The sequence below is a fragment of the Mustela nigripes genome, chromosome 14 (assembly GCF_022355385.1).
Source record: "Mustela nigripes isolate SB6536 chromosome 14, MUSNIG.SB6536, whole genome shotgun sequence".
Taxonomy (NCBI): Eukaryota; Metazoa; Chordata; class Mammalia; order Carnivora; family Mustelidae; genus Mustela; species Mustela nigripes.
In genome coordinates, this window is record NC_081570.1 from 21,638,082 (window position 1) to 21,657,735 (window position 19,654).

Consider the following 19,654-nt stretch of genomic DNA (forward strand, 5'->3'; position numbering starts at 1 on the left):
GTGCTAGAGAGAAAAATAAAGCAGGATCAGTGGGTGTATTAGTTTGCTTAGGCTTTATAATGCAATACCACCATGGGGGCTTAAGCAACAGAAATTTTTCTCACCATTCTGGAGGCTAGAAATCCAAGATCGAAGTGCTGGCAGATTTGGTTTCTTTGAAGCCTCTCTCCTTGCTTTGCAGAGGCCCACCCTCTTGCTGTGTCCTCAAAGGGCTTTTCTCTGTATGTACATACCTTGGTATCTCTCTGTGTTCTAATTTCCTCTTCTTAAAAGGACTCTGGTCAAATTGGGTTAGGACCAATTAATAGCCTTGTTTTAATTTTCTTACCTCCTGGAGACCCTATCTCCAAATACAGTCAAATTCTGAGGTACTGGGGGTTAGACTTTCAACATATCATTTGGGGGGGTCAAATTCAAGGGGTCAGAGAGTGATAGGCTGGGGTGGGTAATACTGGGAGGATGTCTAAGCTAAGACCTGAATGAAATGAAAGGAAGAACCTAGTTAAAGCAGAGAGAAGCAGGAGCAGAGCAGAGGGTACAGCAAGTGCAAAGGGCCTGAGGCTGGGATATGCATAGCTTGTTTGAGGTCACTGTGGTTGCTGCTTTGTGAGTTGGGCAGAAAAAGGGCAGAGGGGTGGTGATTCTCCCCAGGGAGTGCCTCACTGTCTTGCCCTAATGCTTTTCTTTTTGGTCGGAGTCCTAGGCTCTGCACTGGGAAGGCCTCAGTCATTCTGAACCCACTGACTGACTGGGAAAGTCCCAGATTCCAGCGCCACAATCACCATTTACCAAGCATGAAATGAAGGTGCCAGAAACCACCACCCACTGCAGCTCTCACAGCGACCCCAGGAGGGAGGCCATGTGAGGACAACCCTGTATTACAGATGAGGTGACAGGAGGCCCAACAAGGTTAGGCAGCCTGACCAAGGCACCCAGCTGGTGAGTGGGAGATGGGATTTGAACCCATGTCCATGAGGCTCCAGAGTGCCAACCCTAATACCTACCGTCCTTAGCTCTCAGTCTTCCAGGTGCTGTCTGCCGCCACCACTTGTCACACTTGGGACAGTCACTTCCCTTCTCTGGGGCTCCGAGGTTCAGAGAGGTTCAGGAGCTCACCCAAGTCCACACAGCTGGGAAGGACAGAGCTGGGGCCATAATGCCCCAAATCCCCACCCTCATCTCTAGCAACTCTCCGTCCCTCTATGCTGCCTGCCAGCAGTTTCTGGCAGTTCCTAAAACATGTCTCCTCCTTCAGGTCTGACCCACCTTTGAGCTGCTCCTCCTTCCTAGAACATTCTTCTCCCTTCCTGCCCCTTCCCCAGTGCGCTTCCCACAGTGTAGACTAAAGAGCTTTAAAAACTTGCCAGTGGCATCACACCCACTTGTGTGGTCCCTACTGCCCTGGGATAAGCCACTAGCCCTTGGCACGGCCGCGGGGTCCCTCTTGACTGGGTCCCTGTCTGTTTCCAGCTTCCCTCCAGCCACGCTAGTAGCTTCTGCTCCTGGGATGCTCCAGTCTCCTTCTTACCCCAGTTTCCTCTGCACTGGGAAAGCGCTTATCCTTCCTCTTTGCCTGCCTGGCTCCTGATGCTTCTGGTCTTAGTTCAAATGGCTCCTCAGGGGAACCTCCCTGGACACCCAAATCGTGTCCTCTTTTTTCTCCTCCCTCCTGTTTTCTCATTCTTTCGCTTCACAGTAAGCATCCTGACTTTATATTCAATTGTTTCTTTATGTCTCCTTCTTTCCCTCGACTATAAGCTCTCTGAGGACAGGGAACAGTCCCTGGTGTTCAAAGCAGAACAGATGCTGGATATATATATATATATGGGCTGAGTGAGGGAATGGATGAACAAAGTTGGAGGTTCTCAGTCCTAAATGAGACTGACACTAAATGAGTGGCCCCCCCAGGAGGACGTGACAGGCACCTTCTTTTCCAATGGGTGGTGTCCCCCTTGGCGAGTGGGGAAGGTAGCCGGGATGCAGTCACCATGGCAACATATTTAACAGCCCATCTCTCCAGTCAGGCTTATATCTACTTCTACCTGGTTCCACTCATCACTTCTCCCAGGAAGATCATAACATTTTGACATCTTCAGGAGCCTGGAGTTGCCAGGGTATCCACACGCCACTGAATGTCAGGCAAGAGTACCCTTCCCTTCATGCCTCTAAAGGCTGCCACCCAGTGGGAGACCTTTTCCTCCTTCCTGGGGAGGGTAGGATGTGCCCCCTATGGAGAGAGGTGGGGAGATCCCCGGAAGTCCTAGGTCTTTCTTTGGGAACATGGAGGTACCACCAAGGCCAGCCCACCTGCTTCTTAATAGGAGACCATAGCAACGCTCAACGTGATTGGCCGAACAGATGAATTCATCTATTTGGTCCTGCTGACTGGGGATCCCTGCTGATTGGTCCAGCTGAGTGGAGATCCTGCTGATTGGTTCCTCTTGCGATCTGCTTCCTTGTTGAAGGAGGTTGGGGTATTCTAAGGCATCTGCCTTCCGGTTGTTTATTCACTCTGCCCCCAGTTGCAGGAGGCAGCCCAGAGCCTTGGAGAGCACCTGGGGCATCGGCTCTAACAGGGCCTTGGGGAGGGTGGGGACAATGGAGACCGTGATAAGGGGTTCAGTCCTCGCAGTCTTCCCATCTCTTATGCTTCCTGGAATTTTCCACTCTGTGTGTCTTCTTAGCCTTTTGATCAAGCCCCACTCTGCTCTTGCTGACTTCACGGATCCCACTCTCGCGTTCTGCTTGGGGCTACGGTCACACCAGGGAGACATACCCTTGTTCTCCCAGGGGCCTATAAGGTAAAGGGGGCATCAGGCCATGTAGAGGACTTCTGAGGTGTTTCTCCAGACCCTCCCCCTCTCTCTTATTAACAAAATCTTCTGATTGGACATATGGACCCTGGGAGAGAGATAGACCTTCTTTCTCTGGGATTGAAAGCTCTAAGGATCTGGAGTTGCTGGTGTCCATCTTCCCCACAGTGAGGAGGAAGCCAGTCTGTGAAGGGTGTTGACAGAGGGATGCAGAGCTGAGAGAAATAAGGAAGAACACAGAGCCCTGGGAAGATGGTTTGAGCCTCTGCCCCCGCCCCGGCCATCCCTGAAGCCAGGTCCACCCACTTGATTTCCCAGTTATGTGGGCCAACAATCATTATACTATTCCTTTAACTCTTCGTGTTCTGCTCCTTGCAATAAAAGGTTCTGCCTACAACCTGCAAGCAAGGGGCAGAACCAAACTCCTTAAGGGAAGGCAGGCCTGGAACAGAGAAGCAGAGAAGCCTCAGAGTTGAGCTGTCGGTAACGTGGGTAGTGTCCTGTGGGAGGGCAGCTGGCTGTCAGCAGGGCTGGAGTCAGAGATGCCGTGTAGCCTCACTCCTGACATGACGGGGACCAGGTAGATTCTGGGGGCCCGTGAGGTGAGGCAAAGGGATTATTACCTCACAGATCGGGAAATAGCTCTGAAGAGGGAAAGTAGTTTTCCTGAAGTCACACAGCTGGTGACAGGGGCAGAGTCAGGACGTGTCTGAATCTAAAGCTGAAGACCCTAATCATTGGCCTCACCTGCTGGAGTCAGAGACTCAGAGAATCCTCTCAGAATTAGTGCTCATCTGATAGAAGAGCGTTCCAAGATGGCAAAATCTACCCTGCCCCCGCCATCACCCATGTGTCCAGGGCACATGCCCTGGGCTTCCCCCTATCCCTTGGGCTGGTCCTTCTCAGTCTCCTCAGCTGGATCCTTCCCACCTTCCTGTCCTCTCAATAATGGAGAGCCCAGGGCTCTTCTTTATCCTTTCTTCCTCTCCATCGATGTTTTCCCCAAAGGGAGACCATCCAGTCCCGTAGAAATACCACCTACACACTGACTCCCTAAAATGGCCCCTTCCCCTGAAAATGGCTCATACACCAGTTGGCAACTGTATTTCTCCACGTGGATGCCCCATAGGCCTCAATTTCTGCCCCTCCTCCTCTCCCCCTCCTGGTGGTATTGACATGAGATTGACATACAACACCATGTAAGCTTAAGATGTACAGTGTGATGATTTGATCCACCAGATATATTTCAAAATGATTACCACAATAGGGTCAGTTGGCACATCTCTCACCTCACACAATTACATGTTTGTTTGTTTGTTTGTTTGTTTTTTGCCTGTGCAGTGAGAATACTTAAGATCTATTCACCTCTCAGCTTTCAGGCATATAATTAACTATAGTCACCAGGTGGTACATTAGGTCCCCAGAACTCATTCATCTTCTAAGTAGAAGTATGTACACTTTGACCAACATCTCATTCCTGTACCCCCGACCCCTGGCAGCCACAATTCTGCTCTCTGTTTTGATGAGTTCAGGTTTTTTTTGTTTTGTTTTGTTTGTTTGTTTTTAGATTCTGCACACGAATGAGATCATACAGTATTTGTCTGACTTATCTCACTTAGCACAATGTCCTTGAGGTCAGTCCATATTATTGCAAATGACAGGATTTCCTTTTTTAAAATTTTTGTAGCTGAATAATAGTCATTACATATCATGTGACATATATATACTGCATTTTCTTTATCCATTCATCCACCCATGGACACTTAGGTGGCTTTTGTTCTTGGCTCTTGTGAAGAATGTTGCTGTGAACGTGGGGGTGCAGATAGCTCTTGAAGATAGTGATTATATTTCCTTCAGATGTGCACCCAGAGGTAGGATGGCTGGATCATAGGGTAGTTCCATTTTTAAGTTGTTGAGGAAACATCATCCTGTTTTTTCTTTTCTTTTCGTTCTTTCTTTCTTTCTGTCTCTTTCTTCTTCTTCTTCTTCTTTTTAGATTTATTTACTTGTTTTAGAAAGACAGAAAGAGTATGGGTGGGTGGGGGCAGCGGAGGGGAGAGGGAGAGAAACAGACTCCCTGCTGGGCCTGGAGCCCCAGGCAGGGCTCCATCTTGTGACCCTGAGATCATGACCTGAGCCAAAACCCAAAGTTGGATGCTTAGCCAGCTGAGCCACCCAGATGCCCCTCCATCCTGTTTCAGTGATGGCTGACCCAATTTACATTCCCACCTGTAATGCACCAGAGCTCCTGTTTCTCCTAGTGTGTGGTTCTGTCAACCTAGCGTGTCTACCCAGAACTGCCCTGCTGCACACCATGACATTTCTGCTCTACTCAGCTTTCCCCTTCTGTCCTTACAGTTCTGCCCCCGGGTGTGGGCCCCTCCCTCCTAGCCAGACCAGGAAGTGTGAGGGAGCTGGTGAGCAGAACCTGGGCACTGGCTGTGTGCACAGCCTTAGTGTATGTGGGATTGAGAACAGAGTTTGCAAACAGCTGCCCATCAATCTGATAGAGCTCCCATCCATTTCTTTTGGCCCTAGTGGGTTTTTTTTAACAAAAAATTTTTATTTTAAAAGAGATTTAGATCAGCAGAAAATTGCAAAGATGGTTCAGAGTTTCCATAAATCCCACATCTAGTTTCCTGTACTATTAGTTTTAAAAACATGGCAGTTTGGGGGGTGCCTGGGTGACTCAGTTGGTTAAGTGTCAGACTCTTGATTTAGGCTCAGGTCAAGATCTTTGGGTCGTGAGACTGAGCCCTGTGTTGGGCTCTGTGCTCAGTGAGAGTCTGCTTGAGATTCTCTCTCTTCCTGTCCCTCTGCTCCTCCCCCTGCTCACCCCCACACACTCTCTAAAATAAATAAATCTTAAAAAATATGCTGGTTTTTAAAAATGAAGGTATTCAACAACAACAATTTTTAAAAAAAGAAAGAAAAAAAATGAGAAGAAAAAAAATCTAGCCATTATGTCCTGAAAACTCGGAGATTTGGCCACATTGGGCTCAGAACGGGCCGCAGATGTGATTGGAATTGGGCCCCCCCAGGCCCTCCCGTCCTGTCCTATTCACACGGTGTGTGTGTTTACACTTACATCTGGCTTGGGTCACTCACACACGTTCCCTGTCTGGCCTCTGTGGGCACTCAAGTTTGGGACCCTGGGTTAAAAATAATAGCAATTTAAGATTCTCGAATTGCTGAGCCATGGAATCCTAGAATTCACAGTCTTAGAATTACAGAATCTTCGTATCTGTACCTTTGTTCACTGAGTACTTCCGTATGTCTCCTTTGTGCCAGGCTCTGTGTTGCGGGCTGGGAGGGTTCTTAGCTGTCAATGTGAGAACGGGTTGTCTTAGGGCAGGAGTGGAGGCCAGAAGAACAAGAAGAGGTAGCTACAGCTGGACAGGCCCCTCAGGCTGAGTGAGGACCCCGGGCCTACCCAGGCTTGAGGTACCCTCCTCCCAGTGCCAGCAATTAGCGTCCCAAGCCCGGACACGGCAACACACCAGGACCCATTTGTTCTCAGGATTCTCGAAAGTGCTCGGTGAGATCGCTGCTGCCCATTTTATAAATGAGGAAACCAAGTCTCTGAATGGCTCAGTAACTCGCTCGGGACCCCCCAGTCATCAAGGGCTGGAGCAGGGATTCAAGTCGCAGGTCGACTTGATGGCTGAGCCTGAATTTTCTCCTCTCTGGCACTGTCGAACCCTCTTGTGATTCTGCAAGTTGAGGCTAATTGTAGTGCTGAGCTCACTTTCTTGTGAGACAGAAATAAGAGGGTGCACCCAAAGCCTTTATCACAGTGCCTGGCCCATAGTAGGCTCTCAATAGACAGTAGGTGAATTCTCTTCTCCCTCTCATGGGACCGTTTTTCACTCACATCTTTTGCCCCAGGAGCATGTGGGAGGCCGAGGTCCAGAGCGATCGAGGACGGGCTCCAGGTCACTCAGGGTGTGAGTGGCCAAGACAAGACTTGAGCTCAGGCCCCTCTGGGTCCAGAGTCTGTGCAGTCTGTAATGTCAGCATCTGAGCCCGGTGATGAGGCCTGAGTCCAGGGCTCAGCACCCCCAGATGATTGGGAGGGAGACTGGAGAACGTTGGAAGCAGGTTGCGCTTGCTTTCCATTCCAGAAGGGTTGCTCTGCTCCGGGAAATGCTGAACCCATGGCTCAGTGGGCTCGCCATGGAAATCCAGGCATCTGGCAGGTGCTGGCTGCCAACCAGCTAGAAACCTTCCTCCTTCTCCCAGAGTTGCTGAGCGTGTCCGCCAAGCTGACATGGGCGCTCCCTCTAACTCAGGCACAGACAGAAATGGAGTGCCCTGAGCTGGGTCTCAGAGAGTGAGTAATGGCCATGCCCAGTTGGGTGCTCTAGAGGAAAGCATGAGCCCCAGCTTCCATGAGAGAGCGTAGGCCACAAGCAGATGATGGCGCCATGGGCGGTGGCTGGGGGGAGCAGATGAAGAAACGTCCTGGTAGTGATCAGACAGAGACATTGTCTGCAACCTTGGCCTGTGCCCAGTGGCAGGGGCTGGTGGGTAGCTTAGGCATGGGAGGTCAGTGCCCTCACAGCTTGAACTATATTTCTTCCCGTGGTGGGAATGTCAGGAGAGACATAGTGGTGGTAGGAAGTAAGGGAGAATGGGCAGCTTTGATGGCCATGGGCAGTGGGATGGCAAGCAGTTGGTGGATGGTGAGCAGGGGGAATGGCTTGTTCTGATGGTGTGTAAGGAGATGTGGCTTTCATCTGAACAACGGGCAGGAAGGGTGAGCATTTCAGAAAAGCCATTCTCATCACTGACCCCAGCCCTGCCTTGGCTCAGAGCAGTCCAGGGCACTCCTCTGGCTAGAGGAGACTGGCTGATAGGCTTAGGGTGGGCCCTGGTGGAGTCTGCAGGGCATGCAGAGGCTGGACATGCCAACTGGGGCCCTAGAGGAGAAGTCAGGGTGCCGCAGGAAGGCCAAGAGTTGGCTACTGGTTGACAGAGCGCGCAAGTAACTGCCTGAGGGGCTGAAAAGACAGATCTGAGCACTCATATTCAAACTGAGTCAGTATATTTGGTTAAGGCCAGCTGGGGGAGTTGTAGGGCCTTGACCTTGGGGGATTTTTCCCATCCCTGCTTTTCCCGTTACTTGCTGATCCTACCAAAGCCCACTTCTCTCTATTCCCCAAGACGTTCTAGGCTTCCTCACTTCCTGGCTATTCCTCCTGTGGCTGCTTCCACCTGGAATGTCCCTTGGTCCCCTATGAACTGGGTCCTGTCACCTCTGCCTGTCAGAATTTTTAGCTTCCTTCTAAGTTCAGCTCATGTGACCTTCCCCTCAAGCCTGCCAAGATCCCCCCAAACAGCACATTGCATTTCCCTCCTCTGCCCTCCCGAGTGTGGGTAGAGAGGGTGTACCCATGGAGCTAGGCAAGGAGAGTTTGTCCTGAGCACCAGCCGGCCTGGCTGGGTGACCTTGGGTCAGTCTACTTTTTCATTTGTGGGGTGGGGGAGGTGACACCCACTGACCGACTGTAGCCACATAACTGTGGCCCAAGGGTGGTTCCAGGGCTCCAAACAGACCGGGTTTGGCCACCAGCCACTGAAAAAATCCAAAGGGAGAGAGACAGTGGTTGTGGGACAAGAAAGGGATTTATTGCAGTGAGATCGACACGGGGAGAACAGGGGACTAGTGTCCCAAAGACTGTCTCCAAAGTGCTGAAATATCTCTAGGCTTGTATTAGGAGAATGTGGGACAGAGGCTGGTGGCTCAGAGCAGGGGGAGAGTAACGGTCAAGTTGTTCAGTCTTGGGGTCAGTCACGTGGGGTCTTGCTGGGGTCAGGGCTGTCCCTATTGCTCTAAGAGGTTGTTTTGTTTTAGTTCTTATCACAGGATGCTTTGCCTGTCGGTTTTTTTTTTTCCTCCCAAGTTAAAAGATAGGCTGGCAAGAACTTTAATCAGTTAGAATGTCTGAGGTCAAAATGGAGGTAGACGGGTCCTCTTTGGGATCTCGGATCTCCGTGCGACACCTGGGAAGTGCTGACTTGCTCACTCCCCTCGGGACCATCTTTTATTCATTACTTTTGTCTCCCACACTCTCTGACCAGAGAAGGAACTCCTAGCAGTAAGTAGACTCTCTTTGTTCCTCTTTCTCCTTGTTGGGCAATGACTGACTGTTACCCCCTCCTCCAAACCCAAGGGCACAGGCCAGGTCCTGGGCACCCCCCAGGGCCACACATCTTACATCCAGCCCCGCCTCTGCCCTTAGGGAAAGCTCTGCTCCTTTGTGACCTCATAACGGTTCTGTGCAGCCCATTCTCAACCAAACCAACAGTCATTTATTTTTTTTATTTTTAAAGATTTTATTTATTTATTTGACAGAGAGAGAGATCACAAATAGGCAGAGAGACAGACAGAGAGAGAGATGAGGAGAAGCAGGCTCCCTGCTGAGCAGAGAGCCCAATGCGGGACTCGATCCCAGGTCCCTGGGATCATGACCTGAGCTGAAGGCAGAGGCTTAACCCACTGAGCCACCCAGGCGCCCCACCAACAGTCATTTAAAAAGGAATTCCCATTTTGCTCGCAGTGGCTGGAGAGAACGGACGGAGATGCCATGGACATCCTGCACAAGCTTCTCAGGGCCTCATGCCTTGGCATCAGGGATCCGCAGAGCCCCTCATAAATTTCCCCAGGCGGTAGATTTGCGGAGCCCTGTCTTCTTCTATGCTTCTCTTCGCCTCCCCTATTTCTTTACGGGACCGTGGTCTTGGTTTCTCCTTTTGTTTCTCTCCCCATTGCTGATTCTCCTGCTGGGACGTTGTGCACGTGTATACACACACATTAGAAACCATCTCGCACAGATAATATTCTTGTCTGGAGGGCAGGGGAAAGGGAGAAGCTGGCTGGGTAAAGATAACATTCTCGTGTGTGTGTGTGTGTGTGTGTGTGTGTGTGTGTGTGTGTGAATGCTTGCAAATACACACACCCTAATAAATCCTGCTCCTGCCACGGCAGGTTATCAGTAAGTGCCTAGGGGAGTCCCTGCAGCCCTGAGAAGCTGTGATGCTGTGATGCTGTGAATTTTAAGATGTCAGACCTCATGGGGGTGGGAGGAGCCAAAGCCATCCCCCCTCCATCCTCCTGCCTCCCCCCCATGCCTCTCAGCTGCTACCAATGCCACAGACTTTGACCACCAGATAATAGTCTCAGGGATGTCAGCACCTGCTTCTGCTCAGAGGAGAGATGGAGGCTCCTGGTCACTGAGACTCTCACCCTGAAAGCCCTACTTCCAGGTCCTTGGCCCCAGGTGCCATCTTGTTTCCTGTGTCTCCCTGCAGGACTTCTGAGGGCTGCACCAAATCTGTGCCACAGACGTGCACGGGTGTGGGTGTGTGAGTGTACGTGTGTGTGCTCATGGGGAGAAAGACACTACTAGCATCCCAGCTCGCAGAGTGAAGGACCAGAGCCTTTACCTCTGAGGAGAGTCAGGTGTCTGTCTTTTCTCATTTAAAAGAAGAGATAGGCAAAAGGTAACAGGGAGTGGAGAGGGAACTGCTTTTAACGCACTGTGGCTTAAAAGGAGGAGCCATGTGTTGCCAAACAGTTTTTTTCTTTTTATTTTTTGAGTAGGCTCCACACCCAGCACAGGGCTTGAACTCACAACCCGAAGACCAAGATCTGAGCTGAGATCAAACATCAGATGCTCAACCAACTGAGCCCCCCAGGTGCCCCTTGCCCATATGGCTTTTAATGAGCTTCTCATAGATAGGGACAGGTTGTTTGTTCATGGAAGAAAATTGAAGCTCTTTTGCTCTTGTCATTCGTCAGGTTGAAGATATTACTGTTTTCCATGAGATTTTTCTGTAAACAGGGAATCCCTTTCCACAGAGAGCTAGACCCGCCCTGTCAAAGCTGGATGGAGTGAGAGAGAGATGTCAGGGGCAGGAGGTGGGCAGCCACCAACCGCCCATGGCAAATTCGGCAGGGGCCCCTGGGGTGGATGACAGTTGTGGGAATACCAACCCTTCTGGGGATGCAGGGCTTCACTGTTTAAAAGGCTCCTGCAGTCCCCCTAGCTTGGGGTGACACCTACTATCTCTGAGGCAGTCTTTGATCCTCATGCCAGGGACTTTATGCGGATTTTCCGTCTTCACTTGATTTGGAAGGAGGTACTGTTATTATCCTCATTTTGCAGATGAGGAAACTGAGGCCCAGGGAAGGAGCGGGGCTTGCCCAGAGTCCCCTAGATGGGGGCACTGGAGCAGGACACGAGTGTGACTGCGGAGCCCACTTTCCTGGGACCCTGGGGTGGGGGTGTGGGCAGAAGGGAGCCCCGTCTACCTGAGACCTTCATAAGCCTGGCTCTGGGCTGGGCATGGTGTGTGTTTCAGGATGTGTTGCTCGCCTCTGTGGCCCTGGGAGCCGTGTCACACTCCCCGGCTCAGAGCAGTGAGACAACCGACCTGGGGTCACGGAGAAGTGTGTGTGGAGCAGGGGCCATCCCCACTGCTCACTCCACACCCAAGATCATCCCTGCAGAGGACTGGTCCCCAGGGGGCAGTATCTGCCACGCACCTGCCCCTTTCTCCCTGAGGGGACCCGCCAGATCTTGGGCATCCCCCCACTTCTGTGCTGCTGTCCAGCCCTCCTCTTCCCCAGCTTGCGGCTTTTGATGCCTCACAGTGGCCTAGTGACCCTGCCACTGTCCTGCAGGGTCGGAGAGGGAACCACGGCCCCCTGCCCCACATCCCAGGGCTGATGGAGAGGGGCCAGGACAGGGAACACTGAGTCCTCAGCACACCCGGTGGGAGTGGCCAACACTGCCTCTTAGGAGTGAGACCTGAGCTATGATGTGTTCAGAGACTGATTGACGTCCTGGTGGAACCAAGGCATCAGGAGGTGTTCTTTGCTCTCTGTGAGTGGCCTAGGATATGTTTCAGCTCAGCTCCTGACTTGCTGTGTGGCTGTCAGCTTCTGCTCCTAGTTCTGATGCGTGTGGTGTTGTCCCCACTCTAAACAGTTCCCCAGCACCAGCCGGTTGTCCTGTGACAACTTCATCTGGAGATGGCGTCCGACGACACTGCTCCCTGCCTTCCCACCTCAGATGACAAGTATAGGTTGTCACCTGAGCGTCCGGCCAAACTGGTGTAGATCAGAGCGTCTTGTGGCCCCTTCCTCAGGTTCACTTAATTTGCTGGAGGGGCTCGCAGAATTCATCAGAAACATCGTACTCCCCAGCAAGCTGGCTTATAATGAGAGGGACAGCGGGATGGAAGAGATGCAGAGAGCAAGCTGTGCGGGAAGGACATGGAGATTCCAGACCCTGTCCCAAATCTCAAGGTGCTCACCAACCTGGAAACTCTCCAGATCTGTTCTCCTGGGTTTTTATGGAGGTTTCGTGATCTAGGCATACTCGATTAGTCACTGGTGACGGACTCAAACTGCAGCCCTTCTTGCCGCTCAGAGGTCAGGAGGGTGGGACTGACATGCCAACCCTCTCGTCACATGGTTGGCTCTCCTGGCTACCAGCCCCCATCCTTAGATGTGTTCCCAAAGTCATTGGTAGCATGACAAAAGTTACATTTATCTCTCTCTTCGCTTATACAGTTTCAAGAGTTTGGGGAGTTCTGTGCCAGGAATGGGTCTGAAGACCAGATATCTATTCATTATAAGTCAAAATATCCCACAGCTATCGCCACCGTGATGACGTGTAAGACACCACCTGAAGCATAGTGGCTTACAGCGTGAGGTGGCTCTCTGTCCTAATCTGGGTCTGGGGACTCGCTGGAGCAGGTTGTCTCAGAGCATGAGTCAGACGTGCCTTGGGTGGGGGTCTGGTCTGCTCCACTCCACGTGTCTCTCATTCTCTGTGGATCAGTGGCTCCTGGGATGTGCTCTAATCCAAAATGGCACAAGCACAAGAGGGTAAGCAGAAACACAGGACACCTTCTTAAGGACTTGGCTCAGAGTGGGTGACATCATGTCCTGTTGCATTGTCTTGGCTAGAACAAGCCACATGGCCAAGCCTTACATCAGCGGGGTGGAGAACTGCACTCTGCCTCAGGAACAAGGTCTGCGAATATTTGCTGAAAAGAATCCAACTGTTCAAGAGGTGTTGGACAAATCCCTCCCATCTCCTACTGGGAGGTGGAATCCTTCTATCTACTTATGGGGCTGGCTCTTTTCAGGAGCTTTCTCATCCCCAACTCTCTGTGATTCTCTGGCTCTGGAATGGTGCAGTTTCATTCCATCTCCTCAATCTAGAACTGCCCAGACTTCCGAGGGGCCATGGAACCCAACAGTGACCTGGGGTTGAGCCCCTCACACAGTTGGCACCACCTTCCACTGTCCTCTGCTCACAGTCTGATCCTGACCCTTTTGCTCCCCATCATCTCGCTCTCCTCAGTCCCACCTGCTCCTGCTCCCTGAACCCCCAACTCATGGCCAAGGTCCCTTCTTGAACGCTGACCTGGTCCAGCCTTCCTAGCCCCAAATCCCTTCCATCTTTGTGACTCCACCTTCTCCCTCACCCCCAGAAAAATTCCAGCCCTATCTGACCCAGAGCCAGGATCTCTCTCTTCCAGGCCCCCAGATAAGCTGTCTTCATTTTTGTCTCCACAACAAAGGACATTAAAACCCAGCCACAAAGTCTCAGGACAGTGGGGGTTTGCCTCCCCCACAACCAGCAGATTCTTCATTTAGTGAGAATGGCAGCCCGCTCCCCGGCAGGTGTGTTCAGGCTTTGTCTGCGTTGAAATCACTTGCCACTGTCAGTCCCCATCAGGTCAATGCTGGGGCTCCTGCTCTCTCACTGAGGCCTCCTTTCCTGTTGCTGCAAGCATTTTTAGCTCCAGGAAAGTGGGTCTCTGGCTTTGTAAAAAGTCAGCGTCCCTGGCCCTGGAGGAACAGCTTTCCACCTCCGTTCCCTCCCTTCTGGCCAGACACCGAGTCCTTGTCATAGGGACCACAAAGGGAGGTGGGACTGGGGCCTTGGCTGTGTCGGAAAGGTCTCTCCCTGTGGCTGCAGATGCCATTGTGATGATGAACCGGCCCTGTGAGCTCACTCCCTGTGTTCATGGGCAAATGTAACTCCTACATTCACCCGAGAAGGAGCTGTAGGATCCTCGCATTGTAGGATCCTACATTGACAGTAGTTCATGATCATGGAGCTCTTCCTGTGGGCTGGGTGCTGAGCTGGGCTCTTCCCAGGCATCATCTCTCAAGTCCTTACCAGAACTCTTTAACAGGGATGCTATTACTGTCTTGCTTAGAGAAGAAACTTTGCCAAGGTTACATAACTAGTTAGCAGTAGGGTAGGAAATTACCCTGAGGTCTGCATGAATATGGCTGCTTCTAACTATATCACACCCATGTGTACAGAGCTAAACCCGCTCCTAAGTATCCCACATGCCCACCCACCACAGTGCACCCCAGCAGGTCTTATGAAAAGACTCCTTGCTTTGCTGATGGGCAACATTGTTGTGTGCAGGGATGAAAACCTCCTGGGCTCAGGGAGATGAATGCCCCCAGTGCAGAAAGATGCTGTCCTGTGAACACAAATGATGTTGCTGCCGGCACCCTGGATCCAGCCCAGCCTGACGGCCTCTTGGTAAGCCCACATTCAGCAAGACCCAGATACAACTTCCAGAAATACTGGACTCTAAGCCCTGGAGGTTCATTGGTGACCCACTAGCTAATGACCTGTTCTCCTAATGCCCACCCCCACCCCCACCGCGAGGGCGATCTGTGAGCCATGGAGGGGTCTAGAAACCCTGGCTCCCTCCTTCCCTATATCTCGTTTGCCTGGTTACAAACTAACCCCCTCATGCCCACCCCTGGCTGGGAAGCCAGCCTCCCTTGGAGACAGAGGAAGGTAATTAACTGCAGTTGTTGGGGCTTAATCAGCTCCAGCATGGGGAGGGCCATTGTGATGCAAGGAGCCGGGTTTTGGGATGTGAATTACATGCTCCCAGCCCTTCATCACCCTCTGTTACTGTCTTATCTTTATTCATTCTGGGAAATTAAATTAGCACTGTCTTTCCAATCTTGTTCTCCAGAGGAATTAAACAGCAGTGGCAAAGAAAGAACTGACCAGAATGGGGATATTTGAGCACCTTTGAGCACCTGTGTCTTAAAGCCCCACTGCCCTAGAAAATACAAGGCAAGCAGATCTCCTGGGGATAGACTTTGGGGGTATTCAGGGTAAGAGATTGGTTTCTTCCTTAGACCAGACAGGGATGAGAATCAGCAATCCCACGTCTGGTGCAGCATTCTGTGCCTCAGTCATCCCACCAATAAAACGGGCCCAATCCTAGTGGTGGTGGGAGGAATGTAGGCCGAGGTTCTAGAATTTCAAGGGATAGCTGGTGTCATCCTTGCGGAGAGCTTAGTAATTCCACTTTGCAATTCCATGGCAGGATGAAGGGAGGTAGAGAGAGGAAAGCAAGCTGGCTGGAGGTTTTTTTTCTAAAAGATGTGAGTCCGGGATGACCTCCTAGCCCTGTGGTCAGAAGACCCTCCATTCCAAGCTTTGCCAAACCTGTTCTGCACCTGTGAGCCTTGTTAACAATACAGTCTGCGACACTAGAATGTAACTAAGGGGGTGGCCCGGGATCTGCATTTCCCTAAAGCTCTCAGGAGAGGGCTGATAAAGTTGGTCTATAAATCCGAGTTTGGGACTCATTGCTCTAATGTTGCTAACATTTTGTGGGATCCCCAATATAACCAGTACTCATCAATATCCAGTTCTCCTCCCCTTTCTGGGCACATGGAAGCCTTCCGAGCTTCCCTTGCAGTTAGGCGCACCACACTGCTATTTATGGCTGGTGAATAGTGAACAGAACGAGCTGTGTGACTCTTGGGGCCTGTGGGCATGGAGAGCCCCTGTAAGATGTTCCAGCTCTTTCTTGTTCATCGGAGATCATGGAGGCAGCACGTGGAGATGGGTGAGGCAGAGGCTCTGAGCAGTCTGGACCAGAGCAAGTCAACACACGGGAGACTATGGAGCTGGCGTCAGCTGGCCCTGGTGCGGTTAGTGAGAGATAACGAGACAGAGAGGGACTCTTGGCTGAAGAGATTTGGGGATGTTTGTTACTAAGCATCATTCTAGCCTGTCCTGATGAATACAGACCCCTTTGAGAATCTGATCAAAATTATGGATTTTCTCTTGAGGAAAACGTACACTTGTGTAATCATAAGATCTGGGCTACCTTTCCAGTGTTCCATTTTCTCCCTCAGCTCTAGAAAAGATTGGCCTAAGTCCCTACCCGTGACACCTGCTGTGACTGGATGTGTGACCATGGCAGCCTTCTCCTCCTATCCCTCCTGCTTTCCCTGGCTCCCCTTCACGGGTGGCCTTTGGCAGCCTCAGGTTCTCTCTTCTTCATGCAGAACAATGCAGCTCCTGCGCCTGCCCCTGCCTGTGTGGGTCTAAACCGAATCAGCTGGTCAGGAGAACGGGGCACCTGGTTTACCAGCGCCCGCCCTCCATAGGTGGCACGGGGGAACAGAATTAGCATTATTGCATTTGAAATTGTCTGTGTATGTATTTGTAGTGGTAAGTCGGACCAAATTTCAGGGGGTTTTGGTCTCCTGAACCTTATTTTCTCTCATGCTCAAACCATAGGTTAACAACACCAGCTCTTACCCAAGGCAGACAATTCCCGGGGCTCCTGGGAATTTCACTAGGAGCCCCCCCCCCCCCATCATGCCTCATGCAGGACATGGAGAGGATTTCACAGGCACAGGCTGGGCCTCATCTTCCAGTCCCCAGGCCTGGCGGGACCACCTTACCCACCCCAGTGACATCCACAGCCAAAGTTTGGGCTTTTCATAATGCCCTCCACCTGCTCCTCTGGGAGACATTGACCCTTGTAGTCAGGAACATACTCTCTCTCACCTGAGGTTTGGTTTCAGGGACTTTAGCTATTAGAAAAACACCAAACTTCTGAAGTCCTGAGAGTCCTTCAGCTGAGTCTCTGCTTTCACCTATACGGGGCTGACCTGCATCTTGGCAAAGGGAGAATTTCCAAGTTGCCCCGGCCTGGTTTCACATGCTGGGCCTGTCACTTGCCAGCTGTGTGAGCTTAAAGAAGTCACCTAACCTTGGTAGGCCTCAGTTTCCCCATCTGTGAAATGCGCATTGCACTAGGTGGTCCCCCTATGCCCCACACATATCCTACACTTGGGCTAAATGGAGTGGGTCTCTGCTCTGGAAATAATCCCTGCCTCTCTGCCTTGGTGTGTGCCATTCCCACCAACAAGTGTGCCTCCTGTCCCTCTCCACTCATCTCTGGCTCTCACTTCTAAGTGTACCCTATGCTCCAAGGCCTGGTTCAGGTGCCCTAGGGCAGCTGAAATGACCTCTCCCTTCCCAGGACCCTTGACCCCTGTTGGCTGGACCTCCCTTCCTGCCTCTGTCTCTGTGTTTTGCAGACTTTCCCAATGCGAGAAAGCCCGTGTTTATTGAGCACGTACTATATGCCAGATTTTGTGTCAGGCGTTTTACCAGCACCCATTTTTTATTTTCTCATCAACCTGTGAGGTAGGCACTATTATCCCCATCTCACAGAAGTGGATGTTGAGGCTTAGACAGTCGGGTGACCCACCACAGCCATGCAGCCAGGAAGGGCCATCTGAGCGGGGGGGTGGGCAGGGGGGGACTACCTCCCAGGTGGGGGCTCCCTGGGGTGGGAGGCACCTAGTGGAGGCCCTCTGAGGGCTGGCAGGTCGTGCCCACCTCCAGCCCCTCTGGCTCAGCAGTCAGCGGGAAGAACCAAATAGCTCTGAGGCCTGGGCTGGGTGAGTAGTGGTAGGCAAGTGTCCCTCCTTCCATTGGTGTGTTGTGTTCAAGGCAAAGCAGCGTTTGCTCAGTGCAGATGATGTCTGTGTCCAGGGCTCTTCATCCAGGGCCCTGGGGCGGAAGGTGGACCGTGGCTGGAGGGCTGGGCCTGGGAGAATTCACCTCTCCCAGGGTGTGGAGGGATGGGGGAAGAGAGCTATGAGCCACAAGCTCTGTCTCCCTCGCTCTGTCTTCTCTCCTTGCCCCCATCCCTCCTCTGTCTGGCGGCGACCTTTCCTGTCTCCTGGGTGTGTGTGTCTCCAACTCTCTCTGAGCCTTTGTCTCTTTCTGAATTTCAACCCCTTTCACAATGGCTCTTTTCATGCACCTGTCTACCTGGGTCTTTGTACATGTGTGTGATTTTGTATCTTTCAGTCTTTTTGTATTTCGTATTTTTCTGTCTTTTTCTCCCTCTGGCTATTTCTGGTTCTTTGTTTTTCCTTCTCTGTGTGAATTTGCTTTTCCCTCCTTTTTCTTTCCTCTCTCTCCTTTTTCATCTCATCTCCACGCCTCATCTCTCACCGTGTGTGTGTGTGTGTGTGTGTCTTTCCTTCTGTGAGTGTGTATGTGCTTGTGTGTGTGTGTGTGTGCCTCGTGTCTGTGTGTTCACAAAGACTGCCTTAATGTCTCAATCTTTATTTCTCAAACTTACTCCCTTTCCCCATCCCAGTTTTGCTGCGGATGCCAATCCGGGGATCTGGGAGACTCAGATCTGGGGGCCTCAAGTTCTAAGGAAGGAGAAATAAGATTTCTGGCAGGCAGGCAGCTCCCAGCTGATCCTCAGGGATGGGTCATGTTGCAAATCCGAGGGGAACGTGGGGTCATCTCGCCCACTGTAGCAGGAGAAACACTGGACCCAGAGCCAGAGGATCAAGGCATAATCCTGCATCTTTAACTTCCTGTGTGACCTTGGGTGAGCCATTCAACCTCTCTGATCTTCCATCTCTTCATTAGTAAAATGAAGCTGTTGCAAAGATGGAACAAGTTTATTGTTGTGGAACTGGAAGCCCAGGGCACATTGTGGGGGCACAATAAACAGGGCAGGAGGCAAGACTCAAAGGCCATTGAGTGTGGCCAAAGGCCTTCAGGTGACTGCTGGATGGAGGAGCTGTTGGTGGTCCAGGGTGAGCCACGTACAGAGTTGGCTCAGAGTTGGGGGAGATGGTACAGAGTTGGCGGGTGCTGTCGGGGAGGGCAGCTAGAGGCTGAAGCCTCTCCCTTGGCCTGGCAGCCCAGTCCGGCCAGCGCCCTCCCTCCTCCTCCTCTGTGGGGCCTTAGGGCTGGCAGGGGGACCAAGCCCCTTGAATCCTGTCATTAGAAGGGAACTGGGAGGCAGGGCTGGACCCATTATCCTGCCCACACCTGGCGCATGGGGCTGGGACAGACAGCAGGACCTCTCAGACAGGCAGGCTCATTCACTTCACAAGCATTTACTGAGCCCTGATGCATGCTGGTGCTGGTGATGTGGCGGGGTAGCTCAGTCTAGAGTGGGAGCCCAAGGTGATTCAAACACACACAGGGCACATGGGGGATGGTGCACCATGAGGGAGGAGTAGGTATGATGAGCACACGGAATCCTGGGTCTAACCTCACCTGGAAGTCAAGGTGGGCTTCTCTGAGGAGGTGATATTGGAGATGAAAGCATGAAGGATGAGAAGGAGCTGAGCTCTTCTGAGCTGGGGAAAAGAATTCTGTCCTAACTATTTTACGCTGCATAAAAAACTACTACAAAACTTAGTGGCTTAAAACAACCATTTTATTTTGCTTGCCGCTTTGTGGGTCAGGAATTTGAGAGGGCTCAGCTGGGCCACTTGGGGTCCGCTGGACGGAAGGATCCCTTCCAAAATGGCCTCTTCCCCCACTTTACTGGCATTCTGGTGCTCTTGGCTCTCTTTCTCTCTCCCATGGTGCCTTCTCCTCCAGAACTTCTCCATATGCCTGGGCCTCCTCCCAGGATGGCGGCATCCTTCTGGACGGAGTTCTCACACGGAGGCTCAGGGCTCTAGGAGACCAGCGCAGAACTGC

At 51.8% G+C, this 19,654-nt stretch overlaps 1 long non-coding RNA gene across 1 annotated transcript in view; it reads left to right on the forward strand.

Moving 5' to 3' along the window:
• Positions 1–8,785: 8,785 nt before the first annotated feature.
• LOC132001654 (uncharacterized) overlaps positions 8,786–19,654 on the forward strand; it is a 45,321-nt gene continuing 34,452 nt past the window's right edge. Inside the window, exons 1-2 of the long non-coding RNA XR_009399648.1 lie at positions 8,786–8,914; positions 14,279–14,398. This is a non-coding gene — a long non-coding RNA (uncharacterized LOC132001654). The remainder of the gene's footprint in view (positions 8,915–14,278; positions 14,399–19,654) is intronic.